Source organism: Nicotiana sylvestris, chromosome 10 (assembly GCF_000393655.2).
Source record: "Nicotiana sylvestris chromosome 10, ASM39365v2, whole genome shotgun sequence".
Classification (NCBI taxonomy): Eukaryota; Viridiplantae; Streptophyta; class Magnoliopsida; order Solanales; family Solanaceae; genus Nicotiana; species Nicotiana sylvestris.
The window spans coordinates 153,533,173-153,551,655 of NC_091066.1; positions in this window are offsets into that span (position 1 = coordinate 153,533,173).

Below are 18,483 nucleotides of genomic sequence, written 5' to 3' on the forward strand. Positions count from 1 at the left end.
TTAAAACCCTAATGCTGACTAAAGGAAAATTCAGTTTAGGGTTTAAAACCCTAATGCTGATTGCATGGAAAAGCTCAGTTTAGAGTTTAAAACTCTAATGCTGGCTAAAAGGAAAAGTTCAGTTTAGGGTTTAAAACCCTAATGCTGACTAAAGGAAAATTCAGTTTAGGGTTTAAAACCCTAATGCTGATTGCATGGAAAAGCTCAGTTTAGAGTTTAAAACTCTAATGCTGGCTAAAAGGAAAAAGTTCAGTTTAGGGTTTAAAACCCTAATGCTGACTAAAGGAAAATTCAGTTTAGGGTTTAAAACCCTAATGCTGATTGCATGGAAAAGCTCAGTTTAGAGTTTAAAACTCTAATGCTGGCTAAAAGGAAAAAGTTCAGTTTAGGGTTTAAAACCCTAATGCTGACTAAAGGAAAATTCAGTTTAGGGTTTAAAACCCTAATGCTGATTGGCTGGAAAAGCTCAGTTTAGAGTTTAGAACTCTAATGCTGGCTGAAAGGGAAAAGTTCAGTTTAGGGTTTAAAACCCTAATGCTGACTAAAAGGAAAATTCAGTTTAGGGTTTAAAACCCTAATGCTGATTGCATGGAAAAGCTCAGTTTAGAGTTTAAAACTCTAATGCTGGCTAAAAGGAAAAGTTCAGTTTAGGGTTTAAAACCCTAATGCTGACTAAAGGAAAATTCAGTTTAGGGTTTAAAACCCTAATGCTGATTGCATGGAAAAGCTCAGTTTAGAGTTTAAAACTCTAATGCTGGCTAAAAGGAAAAGTTCAGTTTAGGGTTTAAAACCCTAATGCTGACTAAAGGAAAATTCAGTTTAGGGTTTAAAACCCTAATGCTGATTGCATGGAAAAGCTCAGTTTAGAGTTTAAAACTCTAATGCTGGCTAAAAGGAAAAGTTCAGTTTAGGGTTTAAAACCCTAATGCTGACTAAAGGAAAATTCAGTTTAGGGTTTAAAACCCTAATGCTGATTGCATGGACAAGCTCAGTTTAGAGTTTAAAACTCTAATGCTGGCTGAAAGGAAAAAGTTCAATTTAGGGTTTAAAACCCTAATGCTGACTAAAAGAAAAATTCAGTTTAGGGTTTAAAACCCTAATGCTAATTGCATGGACAAGCTCAGTTTAGAGTTTAAAACTCTATGCTGGCTGAAAGGAAAAAGTTCAGTCTAGGGTTTAAAACCCTAATGCTGACTAAAAGAAAAATTCAGTTTAGGGTTTAAAACCCTAATGCTGATTGCATGGACAAGCTCAGTTTAGAGTTTAAAACTCTAATGCTGGCTGAAAGGAAAAAGTTCAGTTTAGGGTTTAAAACCCTAATGCTGACTAAAAGAAAAATTCAGTTTAGGGTTTAAAACCCTAATGCTGATTGCATGGACAAGCTCAGTTTAGAGTTTAAAACTCTAATGCTGGCTAAAAGGAAAAGTTCGAGAATACTACATGATCTATTTTTTTTTGAGTTTTCTTGTTTTAATAGAGGATAAAAGGGAGTTTTGCGGGAACTTACCTTTTGAGTGAATTCTTTATTGCCAAAATGTTTCTTGTTCCCGTGTACCTTCTTCTTTGGGAGACACCTGCTTCTTGCACGGTTGTCTTGGATTAATACCTGTTTCGACTTAAAGAACAATTGTTAGTTCGAAAATGACGGTCGGTTCGGTGACCTTGATCGTTCCCGGTTGCTTTGTTGCGTCTTCATTTCTGTTGTGAAGTCCCGCCATTGATTTGATTCATATGCCGAAACCTTTTAGACCGCTCAGGCTTGTGTTTCCAGATTCTGTGATGATTTGCCTCGTAAGGCTCTTTTTTCTTTTCTCTTTTTTTTTGTGTCCCGTTTTGCTTGGAGGTTCTCAACGGGGATTTTATTGGAGGTATTTTGTGGGGATTTGTACAAAAGGGAAGCTCTGTGGGGAATATTTACAAAGTGGATTCTTTGTGTGGATTTTTGTACAATGGGCATGCTGGGGATTTATTTCAAAGTGGGATTTCTAGGATTTGTTGGGGTAAGCTTGTTGGGGAATGTTTACAAAAGGACTCGCTGGGATGTGCTGGGGAGATTCCATTTTTTTTTTTTTATATATTGGGGAGATTCTGTGGGAGATTGTACAAGACTCTGTTGGGATTTGTACAGGGGGAGACTCTGTGGGGATTTGTCCGAAGGTGGACTTGCTGGGGAAGATTTCAAGATTTCTCTCTTTTTCCTTTACTCCGGAACACCATCAAACGTCATGCTTGGGTAATCATATCAACGAGATGAGGTGCTTTCCATCATGAGACGGGATTCCGTGCAAACAAACCATGCCACCTACTCTTTCCGGTGTGTCCTGAACTCGGGGTTAAAATGCAAAAGGGATTCGAAAAGAAACAAAGCAGGGGAAAACAAATCAGAAAAGGAATACCCTTTTCGGGAGAGAAAGACTTATCTGAGGAAGATAACGCTGGCTTTAAATGACATGACATGCTCTTTGGACTGGACGTCCGACCTTCCATGAACTTGCGTTTTCCTAAACCAGAACAGATCTGTGATTCCAAAACTGGTGGAACTTTGCCGAGACCTTCTTGGGGTGGCGTCATTCCTTTTCGGCCAACAGCGCCCTTTGCGGGTTTTCACTGGCTGACCTCTCTCATTTCTCTTCCTGTCATCGCTTGATAGCACTCTTTGCGAGTTTTTACTAAACAAGCTCTCTCATTTTGGTTTCTCTACTCCCGTCGCCTCGTGGTGCCCGAAGGTTTTCACCGCCGAGACTCTCTCATTTTATTTCTCTCAACTCGGGGTGTGCCGGTTTCTATTTGTGATGCTTATCGGTTTCCCACTATCTTTGGTAATTGATTTGAAGGCTTGTACCTGGTAAAGAGAGGTAGCTGATACTAAACTTCTCAAGTGTCCGACATGCCCCGGTTTTCAATTTCAGGGTGAATGGGATTTTGTTGTTGGTGTGACTGAACCTCAGGGAGAGGCTGCCTACGTATCCTTTCGGAATCAAGTCAAACGTAGTTCAGGCCTCAATCTACGTTTTGTTTTTTTTTTTTGTAAGCGGCTCGAAAGTTGGTAGAGAGAATTGGGTAGTGTTTGGGGAGCAGTGGGGAATAAACACCTTCGCCATTTTCAACGTGTCAGGACCACTTGGAGTATGATCTAGACGTAGTACCTCTTGACTGCATCTGCATTCACCGCTGTGTCAGGGTCATTTCCTTCGATATCACCTAAATACAATGCTCCTCTTGGCAATATTTTCCTTACGATGTATGGGCCTTTCCAATTTGGGGCAAACTTTCCTTTTGCTTCTTCATGATGCGGCAGAATACGCCTCAATACCAATTGTCCTACTTCGAAATTCCGGGGGCGGACTTTCTTGTTGTAGGCGCGGGCCATCCTTCGCTGGTATAACTGTCCATGACAAACTGCAGCCATCCGCTTTTCATCAATCAACGTCAATTGCTCCAGTCGAGTCTTAACCCACTCGCTGTCCTCGATTTCTGCTTCGACAATGATTCGAAGTGAAGGAATCTCTACCTCTGCCGGTATTACGGCCTCGGTTCCATAAACCAAAAGATAAGGAGTCGCTCCCACCGATGTGCGCACCGTAGTGCGATACCCCAATAACGCAAAAGGTAACTGCTCATGCCACTGTCGGGAACTTTGTATTGTTTTCCTCAAAATCTTCTTGATGTTTTTATTTGCAGCTTCTACAGCACCATTGGCTTTTGGCCGATAAGGAGTGGAATTCCTGTGTGTTATCTTGAATTGCTCGCACACATCTCCCATCAAGTGACTGTTCAAGTTTGCTGCATTATCTGTAATGATAGTCGCAGGAATACCGAAGCGACAGATAAGATTTGAGTGTACAAAATCCACTACAGCTTTCTTGGTGACCGACTTGAGAGTGACAGCCTCTACCCACTTTGTGAAGTAATCGATGGCAACCAGTATAAACCTGTGTCCATTCGAAGCCTTTGGTTCAATTGGTCCAATGACGTCCATGCCCCAAGCGACAAATGGCCAAGGTGCGGACATGGGATGCAGTTCCGTGGGAGGTGCATGAATCAAATTACCGTGCACCTGACACTGATGACACTTCCGGACAAAGCTAAAGCAATCCTTTTCCATGGTCATCCAGTAATAACCTGCTCTAAGGATCTTCTTCGCTAAGACATACCCGTTCATGTGAGGTCCACACACACCTGCGTGTACTTCGTGCATGATCTTTCTCGCTTCCTCGATATCGACACATCTTAAGAGATTGAGGTCCGGAGTCCTCTTATATAACAATTCACTGCTCAAAAAGAAACCACTTGCATGTCGCCTAATGGTCCTCTTTTGATCTCCAGTTGCATGCTCGGGGTATTCTTGTGTCTTCAAGAATTTCTTGATGTCATGGTACCAAGGCTGCGTATTTGATCCCGCCTCGATTACACTGCAGTAACCGTGTCTTTCCTTGATTTGGATTTCCAAAGGATCGACGTGGGCGTCGCCCGGGTAGGGTAGCATAGAAGCCAGAGTAGCAAGTGCATCTGCCAGTTCATTGTGAAACCTCGGAATATACCTGAATTCTATTGAGTTAAAGCGCTTGCTGAGGTCCTCCACATGTTGTCGGTATGGGATAAGTTTGACATCCCGAGTTTCCCATTCGCCTTGAACTTGCCGGATGATCAGGTCAGAATCTCCCATAATCAGTAAGTCTTTGACATCCTGATCGATTGCCATATGTATGCCCATAATGCAGGCTTCATATTCAGCTGTATTATTTGTGCAGAAGAAACGAAGTCTAGCTGTGGCGGGATAATGCTGACCGGCAGGTGAGATCAAAATTGCCCCAATCCCTATACCCTTGGCATTCACGGCTCCGTCAAAGAACATCTTCCAAACATGAGCTTCCTCTGAGATCACTTCTACGGTGTTTACCTCTTCATCTGGAAAGTAGGTATCCAATGGCTGGTATTCCTCATCGACCGGGTTTTCGGCCAAATGATCTGCTAACGCCTGGGCTTTCATTGCCGTGCGAGTGACATAAACTATGTCGAATTCCGTAAGCAAGATTTGCCATTTAGCCAGTCTCCCAGTAGGCATTGGTTTCTGAAATATATATTTCAAGGGATCCAACCTGCTTATGAGGAATGTAGTGTGGGCTTGGAGATAATGCCTCAGCTTTTGAGCAACCCATGTGAGAGCGCAGCATGTCTTTTCCAACAGAGTGTATTTGGCCTCGTAGCTGGTGAATTTCTTGCTCAGGTAGTAGATCGCCTGCTCCTTTTTCCCGGTCACATCGTGTTGCCCGAGGACGCAGCCAAAAGAGTTCTCCAAGACTGTCAGATACAAGAAAAGTGGCCTCCCTGGTTCGGGAGGGACCAAGACTGGGGGATTCGAAAGGTACTCTTTGATTTTGTCAAAGGCTTCTTGACACTCCGTTGTCCATTTAATCGCCGCATCTTTTCTTAACAACTTGAATATGGGTTCACACGTGCTCGTCAGCTGGGCAATAAACCGACTGATGTAGTTCAGCCTGCCCAAAAGACTCATCACGTCTTTCTTCGTTCTTGGGGGAGGTAGATCTTTGATAGATTTTATCTTAGTCGGATCTAGCTCGATACCTCTCCTGCTTACGATGAAACCCAAAAGTTTACCTGACGGAACTCCGAAAGCGCATTTGGCTGGATTTAGCTTCAAGTCATACTTCCTTAGCCTCTCGAAGAATTTCCTCAAGTCTTGGATGTGATTATCCTGTGTCCTGGACTTGACTATTACATCGTCCACGTACACCTCTATTTCCTGATGCATCATGTCATGGAAAATGGCGGTCATGGCCCTCATGTAAGTAGCCCCAGCATTCTTTAGACCAAATGGCATGACCCGATAACAGTAGGTGCCCCAAGGCGTGGTGAAAGCGGTTTTCTCGGCGTCCTCTTCATCCATCAGCACCTGATGATATCCAGCGTAACAATCTACGAAGGATTGTATCTCGTGTTTGGCGCAATTATCAACGAGGATGTGGATGTTGGGCAGCGGGAAATTATCTTTGGGACTTGCTCTGTTCAGATCTCGGTAATCTACACATACCCGAGTTTTCCCGTCCTTTTTCGGTACTGGAACCACATTCGCCAACCATGTTGTATATTGGACTACCCGGATCACTCCTGTTTTCAGTTGCTTGGTGATCTCCTCTTTAATTTTGTCACTGACCTCGGTTTTGAACTTTCGTTGCTTTTGTTGAACCGGAGGACAATCAGGATGAATCGGCAATTTGTGAACCACTAGATCGACACCTAGTCCCGGCATGTCATCATATGACCAAGCAAACACGTCTTTAAATTCAAGAAGAAGTTGAATTATCGCCTCTCGCGTTTTCTTGTCCGTGTGAATGCTTATCTTGGTCTCCCGGATTTCTTCCGGGGTTCCTAAATTTACCGGTTCAGTGTCATTCAGATTTGGCTTAGGTTTATTCTCGAAATATTCCAACTCTCGGTTTATCTCCCTAAAAGCCTCTTCCGCATCATATTCTGGTTCTGGATTCATTAATTCGCAGTTAAATAGCTCATTGTGATCCGGGCGTGAAGTCCGCAAGCATGTCATATTTAAAGCCGCATTATTAGGACTGAAAAGGAAGATAAGAGGAAAAGTAATAAAATCAGAACGAAAGAAAGAATAGGAAAGCAATGAAGATTTTTTTTTATTTTCTTTGGAAAATTGGAAGACAACAACGTTTACAACTAGGAATTCGGAATAACAAATGAAAAGAAGAAAACGTTCAAGTTATGTCCCGGAGATAACTTGTGATACAGGAAAGGTGGCAGGACAGGTCTACCCGGACTTCCGTCTAGTTGGGAATGGCGTGATCTCCCAGTTTTGGAGCTTGGCGTTTGGCCCCATGTATATCATCTCAGCAGTGCTCGTGCCTTCGCCTGGTTGAACCATGTGGACCTCGTAGAGCATTTCCCTCATTGCCCCACATATTTCCTCGATTTCCTCAACTGTGAAGACCTCATCTTCTTCTTCTTCAGTGTACCCTGGCCTGACAAAAGTCGCATGTAAATCCGGCAGTGGTTGAGGCAACTTCCAGCCCTCATTTCTCCTTTTCTTTGCCCATTTTTCGTCTGCTGGAGTAGGTTTGAAACCTAGTCCAAAAGGTTTCTTGATGACTGGTAAAGTAATGGGTTCCGTCGTTCCCTGAAGATTTCGTCCAAGCCCCTTCCCTGGCCTAAATCCGTGTCGGATCATCTCTTTGGCCACCATAACCGAAGCGTTAGACAAGAAAGGCTGGGGGCAAGGTACTCCCTCTTCGTGCTGCTCTGCCAATACCACCTCGAAAGCTTGATAGACCGTATGCTCACTCCCTTCTCTTGGTTCAAGATACGGGATAGATGGGTCCCGATAAATGGCATGTTCATCTTCTCCATGGACCACGATCTCTTGGTCTTCATACTCGAACTTCACCATCTGGTGAAGAGTAGAAGGCACGGCTCCTGCCGCATGGATCCAAGGCCTGCCAAGGAGGAAATTGTAAGATGTGTCCATGTCGATCACTTGGAAAGTGACTCGAGATTCGACTGGTCCTATGACCAGCAACAGGTCTATTTCTCCCATGGTGTCTCTCTTGATACCATCGAAAGCTCTCACGCAGACGTTGTTGGGTCGGATTCTTCCGGTCTCAATTTCCATTCTTTGCAGCGTGGAGAGCGGGCAGATGTCAACACCTGATCCCCCATCCAGCATCACCCGCTTGACATAGTAGTCCTCACATTTGACTGTTAAATGCAATGCCTTGTTGTGTGCTGCTCCTTCCGGGGGTAGATCGTTCTTGCTGAAGGAGATTTGGTTGACGGCGAAGAATCTTTCTGTCATCCGCTCTAGTTGCTCCACCGAGGTTTCGACCGGTACGTATGCTTCATTCAGGGTTTTCAGCAGGATCTTTTGATGCTCGGTTGACCTCATTAATAGTGACAGCATGGACACTTGCTCAGGGTGCTTGCGCAGCTGGTCTATCACTTCGTAATCCGGCATCTTCATCTGCTTGAAGAACACTTCCGCTTCTTCAACACTCACAGGCTCCTTTGGAGGGAAGCGCCTTTGTGTGGCGTTGTTCAGTTCTTGGGTATTTGAGTACCCTCCAACGAAAGTATTTTCTGGAAGTTCTTCCATGACCTCCTTACCTTTATACGTTACCAAAGTCTTTTGATAATTCCACGGCACTGTGGACGGGTTGGTCATTGGCTTTTGTGGCACGCGTCCGATAACCACTGGCTCATTCAGCCGAGGTGGTTGAATCGTCCCCCGGACCACATAGGCCCCTTTTGGCACATACATAGGTTTTGTCTTTTTGATCCCGAAGTTCTGCGTCTTCTTGGCTTGACCTCGCGGTATGTAAAGAACTCCACCCTTTGCCGGTACCACTTTCTTCTCCACCTTCTTTTCAGGCTTGCTTTCCGCAGCCTTGACCTCCTCCCCCTTTCTGATTTCTGGTCTATTTCAGGCCTCTTCCCCGTGTCGACAATGGCAATTATGGCTTTCAAAGCAGGGTCGAACTCTTTGTCTTCACAAATCATGCTGATCAATGGCCCATTATTGTGAGCGGGCAATGGGTTGTTTGTTACATTCGGGATCTCCTCGTCCCTTAGCACTATTTTCCCCTGCTCTATCAAATTTTCGACCACTCTTTTCAATGACCAGCAGTCGTTTGTATCATGCCCCTCGGCCCCTGAATGATAGGCGCATCTGACTCCGGCTTTGTAAGAAGGAGATGTCGGGTTTTGCCTTGTTTGAGGGATGGGTTGCAGGAAACCCAACTGAACCAACTTTGGGAACAAAGTTGAGTATGGCTCACCGATGGGCGTGAAAGTCCGCCGTCGAGGCGGCTCTTGGGGGCGGTAGTTATTTTGCGGGGGTTGTGGGTTATAGTGGTTGCGGTAAGGAGGCTGATTTCTGGGAGGTGGAGCTGGGCCTCGGTTGGCTTGTTGTGGTGAATGGTTATAAGGTTGGGCATTCATGACCATATAAGGTTGATGAGCATATGCCACATTTGAGTGGGGGTAGTAGTGTTGTGAGGCCCTTTCCGGAAAATGGGGCCTGTGATGACGATACTCCCTTGCTTCAGAGGCTGCCATAGCCGTTTCTTCCTTCTTCTTCCCCCTTGTCGTCCCTCCAGACCCGCTTTGGACGGCCTGGGAGGTTGCCCTTAGGGCTGCTTGACTCAGAATCCGACCCGTTTTCAGCCCATTCTCTACCATCTCTCCTATCTTGATTGCTTCCGCGAATGGCTTACCCATGGCTGACATCATGTTTTGGAAATAGTCAGACTCTTGAGCCTGGAGAAAGGTAGTGACCATTTCCACTTCATCCATGGGAGGCTTCACTCTCGACGCCTGTTCACGCCACTTAATAGCATACTCTCTAAAGCTTTCCGAAGGCTTCTTCTTCAAATTCGACAGAGAGTTTCGGTCTGGCGCAATGTCGATGTTATACTGGAATTGCTTTACAAAATCTCTGGCGAGATCATCCCATATATGCCATCGGGACATTTCCTGATCCATATACCATTCCGAAGCTATCCCTACTAAGCTTTCCCCAAAATACGCCATTAGCAGTTCTTCCTTTCCGCCGGCTCCCCGCAATTGGTTGCAGTATTTCTTAAGATGTGCAATGGGGTCACCGTGCCCATCGTATTTCTCGAACTTGGGGGTCTTGAAACCCGTCGGCAGGTGCACGTGAGGGAACATGCACAGGTCGGCGTAAGAGACGCTCTTTTGCCCGCTCAAACCTTGCATATTCTTCAAACTTTGTTCAAGGCTTCTCATTCTCTTAGCAATCTCATTTTGTTCTGCAATCCTGGGGTTCTGATCCTGTCCCGGTGCGAGTTCGCACTGAGGCGGTAGAGGATTATTGTTGGTAGCGAACCTGGTTGGTTCCATTGAGAACGATGGTGCTTGGAATGTAAAAGAGGATGAGTCAAAGCTTGGCTTGTATGTGGCAGGCTGTGCCGTAGCTGGGCAAGGCGATGCAGTAAAGATATTCATGCTTGCATCGGTGGCCGACATTCGGGGATGAGGCTCAGAAGGTGATCCGGCGGAGAAAACGGAGTTGGCTGGGTACCCGAATGGGGTAGCAGGGTAATTTATGGGGACATTAGAAGTCCCACCTGACCTGGAGAATAATTCAGGGAATCCGGGGACGACACTTGGCGGCTCTTTCCCATTGTTCCAGTCATCCAACATTTCCAACATGCGGAGCCGTAGGATTCTATTTTCTTCCGCAGTTGCGGATTCGGGCGTGAGGACGGCTGAGATTGAGCTCTCCTCAGAGACGGGGACTGTTTGCAATGGAATTTCCGAAGACATTTCCACACTTCCTTTTGACCTGGTGAAGTAAGTGTGAGTACTGTTTCTGGTCCTAACAATAGGTAGTTGAACACCTCTCCTTGACCTCGTGAAGTATGAGTGCGAGGCCAGACTTTCACCAAACCAACCGTCTTTTCAAAAACCCTGGAAATGCTCAATGACAAATGCACGGTTAATTTGCAGCAAATAACGGATAGTTAATCTCACGTTGGGCATGATGCACCTATACAGTTAAGTGGATTGCTATATGTCCGCTACGAGAGCATGCGTCATTCCGGCATTTTTTCTCTTATTAGTTTTTCCCTCTTTTTTTTTTCCTTTTCTCTTTTGTTTTCCCTTTTATTTTATTTATTATATATATATATATTTTTTATTTTTGTAGTAAAAGAAATGCGACCGGATCCGATGAGGATTGCCTACGTATCACGATGCCTACGTGAATCAGATCATTACGTAGTTCGAAAACACAAATGAGCGTGAAAGAAGCAAACTCTTTATTATTGAAGCAGTCTATTACAAACTACATTTTGCAAAAGAAAAAGCAAACTTTGAAAATAAACCTAGACTCAAAAATAGACTAAAAATCACCCTGATGAAAAAACAGGCAGAAGATGCTAAGATACAGATTTGACCTATGAATGCATTATGGTTTTAAAAATTGGTTTCCGCGGGGCGTCGTTCGGCCTCGCCGCGGTCCTAGGCGTGAGATCCCTCTCAAGTTGCTCTAGCTCGTGCATAGTCTGCTTGACATAACCCATTACTGCCGAGAGGACGGTAGCGCTGGACATGTTCTCACATCGTAGGCATCGTCTGGTGATGGCATGGGCAATGGCCTTGATCCTATCTCTGGTTTGCTTCTTCTCTACGAGCAGGCGTTTTGTCTGATCGCTGCATATCTTGAAAACTTGAGCATCTTGTACATGCTGATGCTTCAGTCGTCGTACTTCCAACTTCATCCGGGCTATTGAGTCATACCAGTATCTGCTCTCAATTTGGAAATCCTTGGCCTGATTAGCTGCTTTGATCTCAAGTGCAGCCATCTCTCTCTTTATCTTAGCAACAGTCTTCTCATGGTCGCTTTCCAATCGATTCAGGTACCTGCGATGCTTATCCGTTCTTGTATCCCACTGTGCTTTGAGCTCTGCTATGATGTTTTCAGATTTCTCCAAACCATCTCGCCATTCCCTGATTTCACCTTTTAGCCCTTTTATCAGCTGCTCGTCCGATCGACGCCTTGGTTGTCTATCTGCATCCAACCTTATCTGTTTGATCTGGGCTCTGAGCATTTCATTTTCTTGAATCAACCTGTTCCGCTCTCCCAGATCGGTAGCAACTTGCACGTTGTGTTCATATTTCAATTTTTCCACTTGTTGCTTTAACCTGCTGATTTCGGTGCAATAGCCTCTTTCTTTTGCTAACCAATCCCACTGCTTTTGTGATGATTCGGTAAAATTCCGGATGTGGGGTCTCTTAGCTGGCCTTTCATGCTCGAGTTCCCTTCTGTACCATGCAAGGTAACCTGGCGCCGTTTCTCCTTTGGCTTGATCCCGCACGCAAGTATCTGATTTCAAATATTGACCCTCATTCCAGATTTGGCGAATCTTTGCTTCTGGGAACTGTCCGTTAGGACTTATCTCAATTGCTTGAGTGCTTAGATCTTCCTCATGAGGTACTGTCTGGCATTTTCCGAACTGTCTTAAAACTCGGCCGGGTGCGTAAGGTTGAATGCTCTTAAGCCCCATCAGCAAGAAATGAGTTTTAGCCGCTGACATATATAAGACCTCATCAACGGGCAACCATCCCAACTTCCATTGTATTTGGCTGGCAGTAAGAGCTTGAAAGAACGAGGTCCAAGCCAGGACTCCTTCGGGCAAACTGATCTCTTTGGCTCTCGCGTAAGATTCTTCTATGCGGGTCTTATCCGGGGAACCACGGCTCAAAATCTCGGAATGATGGCAAAGGTGCTCGGTCATCCATATCTGCAGGAGCAAGTTACAACCTTCGAAGAAATTTCCCCCAGCTTTACAAGCTGTGAGAGCTCGAAAGATGTCGGATACCACCATAGGCGCGAGAGTACTGTCACTTTGCGTGAGTAAAGTGCTGACGACCCCCGATATCTTCAAATCAATGTTTCCATCTTTCCTGGGAAATACCAGAAGTCCCAGAAACGTTATCATGAACGCCACCCGTCTGTGCTCGTCCCACTTCTGACGAACTCCTTTGCTGCACAGTTTGTTGATTGGATTATTGAATCCCCCCTCGTGACCGTATCTATCATATATGAAGCATGGAGTACAGAATCCGGCTGCTAGATCCGGGTTGTGGACTGTTCTAGGTATTTTCAATGAATCCAGGAACCGATGTACTGTGACGACTCTTGGGGCGACCAAGTATTTTTCCCTCAGCGGAAGTTCAGTATTCCCGATGTATCCGGCCATTTCTTCTAAAGTTGGGGTGAGCTCAAAATCAGAGAAATGGAAAACATTGTGCGCCGGGTCCCAATAGGTAACCAAAGCTCTTATGATATCTCCCCGAGGCTGGATTTCCAACAGACCCACAAGACCTTTCAGATTTTTCTTAACCTCATTTTGCCCTTCAACACCTAGATCATTCCACCATAGCCGTAACTTGATAGGGATTTTGGTCATTATTGAAAAATGTTCATTTTGCATCGTGCTCATCCTGCACATTTATTAAGGTGATTTTAACAAAAATGACTGACTCAAAATATTTTACAGAGGGGACCAAGCTTTGAACACGGCCTTTAAGCACTTCGGGGAAGAAGATTTTAAGGCTGTGTGGGTCTAAAAATGCTAAGGAAAACCCAAAAGTGGCTATTTATGCAAAGTCAACCTTCCGGCGTCCCTTTCGGGAACATTCGGCTATTCATGTCAAAACAGCATCACCTGACTTATTTATGACTCTTTAAAAATTTGAAACATATTTTTTTGATTTTGGCTATTTTAGCAAAATGGGGGTTGAACCCGACGAGGGTTGCCTACGTATCTCACATCCGGTGAGAATCAAACCGGCGTAGTTCGGGGTATCGTAACATAGGAAAAAAAAATCGAATAAACCTAGAAATCAGGAATGCGTATTTATTTACATTTATTTTTTGAAAAGAGATAAAGATTAAAGAAACTATATATTTTTTTTATATTATTATTTTTTTTTTTTTAAGAAAAATTTGGACTATTAGTCTGAATTCATAAAAGGGGTACTACGAAAGAAACAACTCATTTTTTTTGAATTATGAATTTTCGATTTTTTTTTTACTCTTAAAATAAATTTCTTTTTTTTGATTTTTGAAAGTGATAAAAGAAAAATTTTTGTATATATTTTTTTTTAACAACTCTCAATAAACAAAACAGTTTTTTTTTTAGAAAAATTCCGGCGAGGTTTTGACACTACTTGGACATTGGTTCTATTTTCCAAAAATAAGTAATTATCTCCCCTGCGCTGCTATTTTCCCTTTTTTCCCTTTTTTTTTTTTAAGAACCGGTCGACATGCGGAACCGAAGCAGATAAATGCATAACACAGATAGGAATGCAGCATGATGGTCTTTCCATTTCAGGTTGCCTGTCCTAGACGGACCCAACCCCTGTGTTGAGTCCCCTAAGTCAAATGCCATATGATGCAAATAAGCGTTCCTACTAGGGATCCGGCATGAAGTTTCGTTATACTAGGTTTAAACCTTGGTATTTGCCCTAGACTGTGTACCCGAGCGGACAACTCGAGTCGAGGAGGGGGCTACGTACCGGGGACCCGCGAGATCGTCCGGCTTTGTAACTTGTCCGACCTCTTTCTTATTTCAAGTATTGACACTAACAGAATAGGGAGTCTCGACCAGCGAGCTTCTCCCCGGAGGTAAGAAAAGAAGGGTTTCGGCACAGTTTATATACAGTTCAGATAATATCAAAAGCGGTAAAAGACAACATTTAGCACTTTTATGCAAAACATGTAATAAAGATCAGATAATAAGCCAGATATAACAATTATTCTAAGCTCGAATTCTTGAACCCTGAACCAGTGGTTCTGGGTTTGAGTCCCCAGCAGAGTCGCCAGAGCTGTCACACCTCCTTTTTGCGCGCCCCGCCCCGAGGGGTAAGATGCGCGGGTGGAGTTTTTCCAATTTAAGTGACAATATTCGAAATGGGATTATTTATTTAATTCAGAGTCGCCACTTGGGAAAGGTTTGGCTTTTGGTGTCCCAAGTCACCGGTTTATCTTGAATCCCAAATCGAGGAAATTTTCGACTTTTCCAAATGAAGTCTACGAACCAGAAATTCTAAGTAAGGAATTCTGTTGACCCGAGGGAAGGTGTTAGGCACCCTCGAATCCCGTGGTTCTAGCACGGTCGCTTAAATTGTTATAATGGCTAAATATCTGATTTAAATACATGTTATGACTTAACGCCTTTATTAAGTTTAAACCGCTTTTGTTATTATCATTTATTTTATAGAATTGCAACGTCGTGAAAATGCATCTCGAACCACGTCACAATCAATGCACCCGCAGTTGTTAACACATTTCGACTCCATTGAGATTTGAATTTGGGTCACAATCCATGCGCACCCGAATTTAAGAATATGATTTAATTAAGCCGCGCCTAAAGGGTCTAACGCGTTATGATTTCTGAGAAGGCCATGAGATTCACTAAACGGCCTAGCCCGAATTCTAAATATTATGATTAGTTGAAGGCCCCGCAATTCGCATTTTTTCTTTTTATTTGGCGAGGCTCGTCTCATTAAAATAAAACCTACAATGACTACATTTCTTATTGTTTTCGTTTCCAGAAATGGAAGAAGGAAAGATGCATGCTAATTGAAATAAAAAACGGATTACTATCAATTTCTAATCACTTATAAAAATGAAAAGACGCCATACCTTACGAAATATTTGGTTGAACAAGGAAGCTATATGGAGGTGGATGAAATGCAATACTTAATTCGGACATTTCCTCGAATCGAGCTTAACTAGACTTATTTAAGCTAGGTTAAGGAAATTGAATGCTAGGCATTGTTACTAATGGGGATTCGAACATGTACCTATATGTTGCCTAACGGTCTTGATAAATGGAAGGAAAATAACACAGAACATTATTGTGTAGGTGGAAATATTCTATCTTATACATGTCATTATCTGATGGGAAACCAGTCGAAAATTCTGTGCCAATTATCCACACCTTCTATATATTATACTATTACATCTTGTACTTAGCAAACAACTAGAAACTAAGATGCAAAAAGCAAACTTGATTAAGTATTGTCTAACTAATCTTTCACTACTGGATTACACTAATCAATTTATACAAAAGAGATCAGTGTATCACAAGCAGCACAAAACAGACATCTGAATCTTCTTCAAGAACTCCTTTCATTTCATGCTTTTGAACTGTTACAGTTAACACCAAAGTGGGATTTGAAATGTGTACCTGGAACAACACTGAATACTGAAATGCAAAGAAGAAGTGAAGCAGAAAATCAGCAACAGCAGGAAACCAAATAGCAGCAGCAACAGCAGGTAACCAGATAGAAAGCAGAATCCCAGTACAAGATGCAGTTGGAGCCAATGAAAGACGACAGGGTGTGGCAAGTTCCCAGTAATATGAATCAAAATTTAGGCAAAAATAGATCTGGGGATGCACTGATGCTACACACAACTAAAAATCTCAAAACAGGACTCAGAAGAAATCAATATGGAACAAGCAAATCCAGACCAGTGAGAATCAAGACAAAGATGAAAATGCAGTTCCTCTTTTCTGTGTTATGCCTCTCTCTATCTATTTCTGTTTGTGTGTGTGTATATTATCCAAAATGTCTGTGTATCTATCAATGTCTCTCTGTGTATTATCCCCTTTTTCTATTATCCAAAAAATCCCCTCCCCTTCAACTGATGGAACCCCCCTATCTCTTAATGTGCCTCCCTTTTATAAGCCTCAACATCAAACCTTTTACAGCCTGTTAAATTAATCAGATACCCCTCCCCTGTGCCCCTTTCTTTTCAGTTTCCACTCAGCTATTTAAGTATTAATCCCATGACATTCCCTTGGCAGGCTTTAACTTTTCATTTTATTATCTAAAAGCAAGTATGGGCAGTAGAATATATCTGACAGCATATACTGTCAGATTGTTTAAAACTTAAAAGCTTCTTAATGCAGAAAAACAGGCTGTGCACAAGGCACATGAGGTGCACCAATGCACATGCTGTGCACGAGTGCACATGCCTTCCAATTCAGGATTTAAACATAAACAATCCCTTTTTACATTGACTGGTCCAAATCAACAGCTATAAGTAAACAAAACTGGTTCTGAATTGATTTCAACAAATGTTCAACAGAAGCAAATCGATTTACTATGCTCAGACAGTTGAAATTAATTGACGACACATGTCGACTCGACTATATTAGTATTAACATACACAATCGTAGCCAAAAATCAAACATTTAAACAGTATTGATACATGGTTCGCATTATACTGACTAAACAGGAATACACTCGAGGAGTCAACTAATCAGTCCAAACTCGAAAATCAGCTACTTGCACAAACAAATACACAATGCCTTATCAGAATAGGAGGGGGGAATTTAGACAAACAAACAGAGGTTCAGGCGAAGTAGTTGAAGCACAGTTGATAGAGGTCAAGGACATAAACAGCAAACGAACAGACCCTTACAACAATCAAACAAACCAAAACAACTAAGAAAAGAAAGAAAACTCACCTTAAACCGCAAAAAGATCAAAACCTTAACTCGGACTTGGCCAAGCCTTTCTTAAGGCTGAACGGACTTTAAACGAAGTGTTTCTCAGACGAGAAACACTTGGATTAAAGTCCATTAGACCTTAACCTCTTTGGTTCGAACGGATATGGACCAGTGACGAAGAACCCACAAATTCCAAAAACTCAGATCTGGGATTCATGCTTCCCTGATCAGATTCGGACCAAACCAAGTATGGTTTGGTCACGAGGGGGGTCTGGGGAGTGTCTGGTATGAAACTGGGGTTGGTTGGGTTAGATCGAGTTTTGACTCGAATCTTCGAATGAAGATTCGAGGACCTGGGGGGTGATTCGAACCATGGGGTTGGTAGATTTGGGTTCAGGATGGCATGGGGGTCCTATGGTGTTCAAGGGAAGGTCACCGGCATCCATGCCGCCGGCTTTCATGGCGGAAGTGCGCAGGGGCGGCTAGGGTTTTAGGGCTGTTTGTTTGGGGAGACGAAGGCTGGGGTTTGGATAGGGGGGGCAGGGTAGTGTTAGGAGTTTATATAGTTAGTGAGCAAATGGATCCTGGCCGTTGGATGAGATGAGAGGAAGGGCCAGGATCCTTTGACTATCAGGGAACGACGTCGTTTCAAGGGTGAAGGGTTAGGGTCGGTCCGGGTGAGACGGGTCGGGTTTGTTGATGGGTTATGGGGGATTGATCTTGGCCGTTGATCACTCTGAGATCAACGGCCCCGATCAGGCACGATCCAAACGACGTCGTTTGGCCACCCCAGGCACTAAGTGGTCTGGACCGGGCAGGCCTGGGTTTTGGGCATTGTTTGTTTGGGCCAATTTAATAATTGGCCCAATCCGAAAAAGAAGGGGTCCTTTCTTTATTTCCCTTTTTTTATTTTTTTTATTTATTTATTATTTCTTATTTATTTTAAAACAAAACTAAGCCAAAAAATCAAATTAAAATTAAATACACACTCAAATACAATTATTTGCGCACATACTAAAATGTTTCAAAACAGGTAAAGTCAAACCAAATAAAATCACGGACGAAAATGCCTATTCACGATTTTCTATTTAACGACCGAATTACGGTTTGAATTATGCAGGACACATATATTTTTTGAACCTTATTTTAATAAATTAAATAAATAAAAATGGGCCAAAGTCACAAATAAATCAACAAGGTGCCGCACAGAAAATCCGAAATTGTACAGCAGGGCCAATTATATTTGTTTTTTATTTCTTTTTGGAGCGATTGTCGTGTGAAACAAAAATCACGTGCTCACAGCCCCGCCCGCCCGTTCATAAACCATAAATTAAAAAATCACCGTAAAAGCACAAACAAAACACCAAAATTCTAGGGCTTCTTCCTCGTTCCCATTCTGATAAACCCATAAATCAAAAACCCACTGTAAAAACACAATCATAACATCAGAATTCTA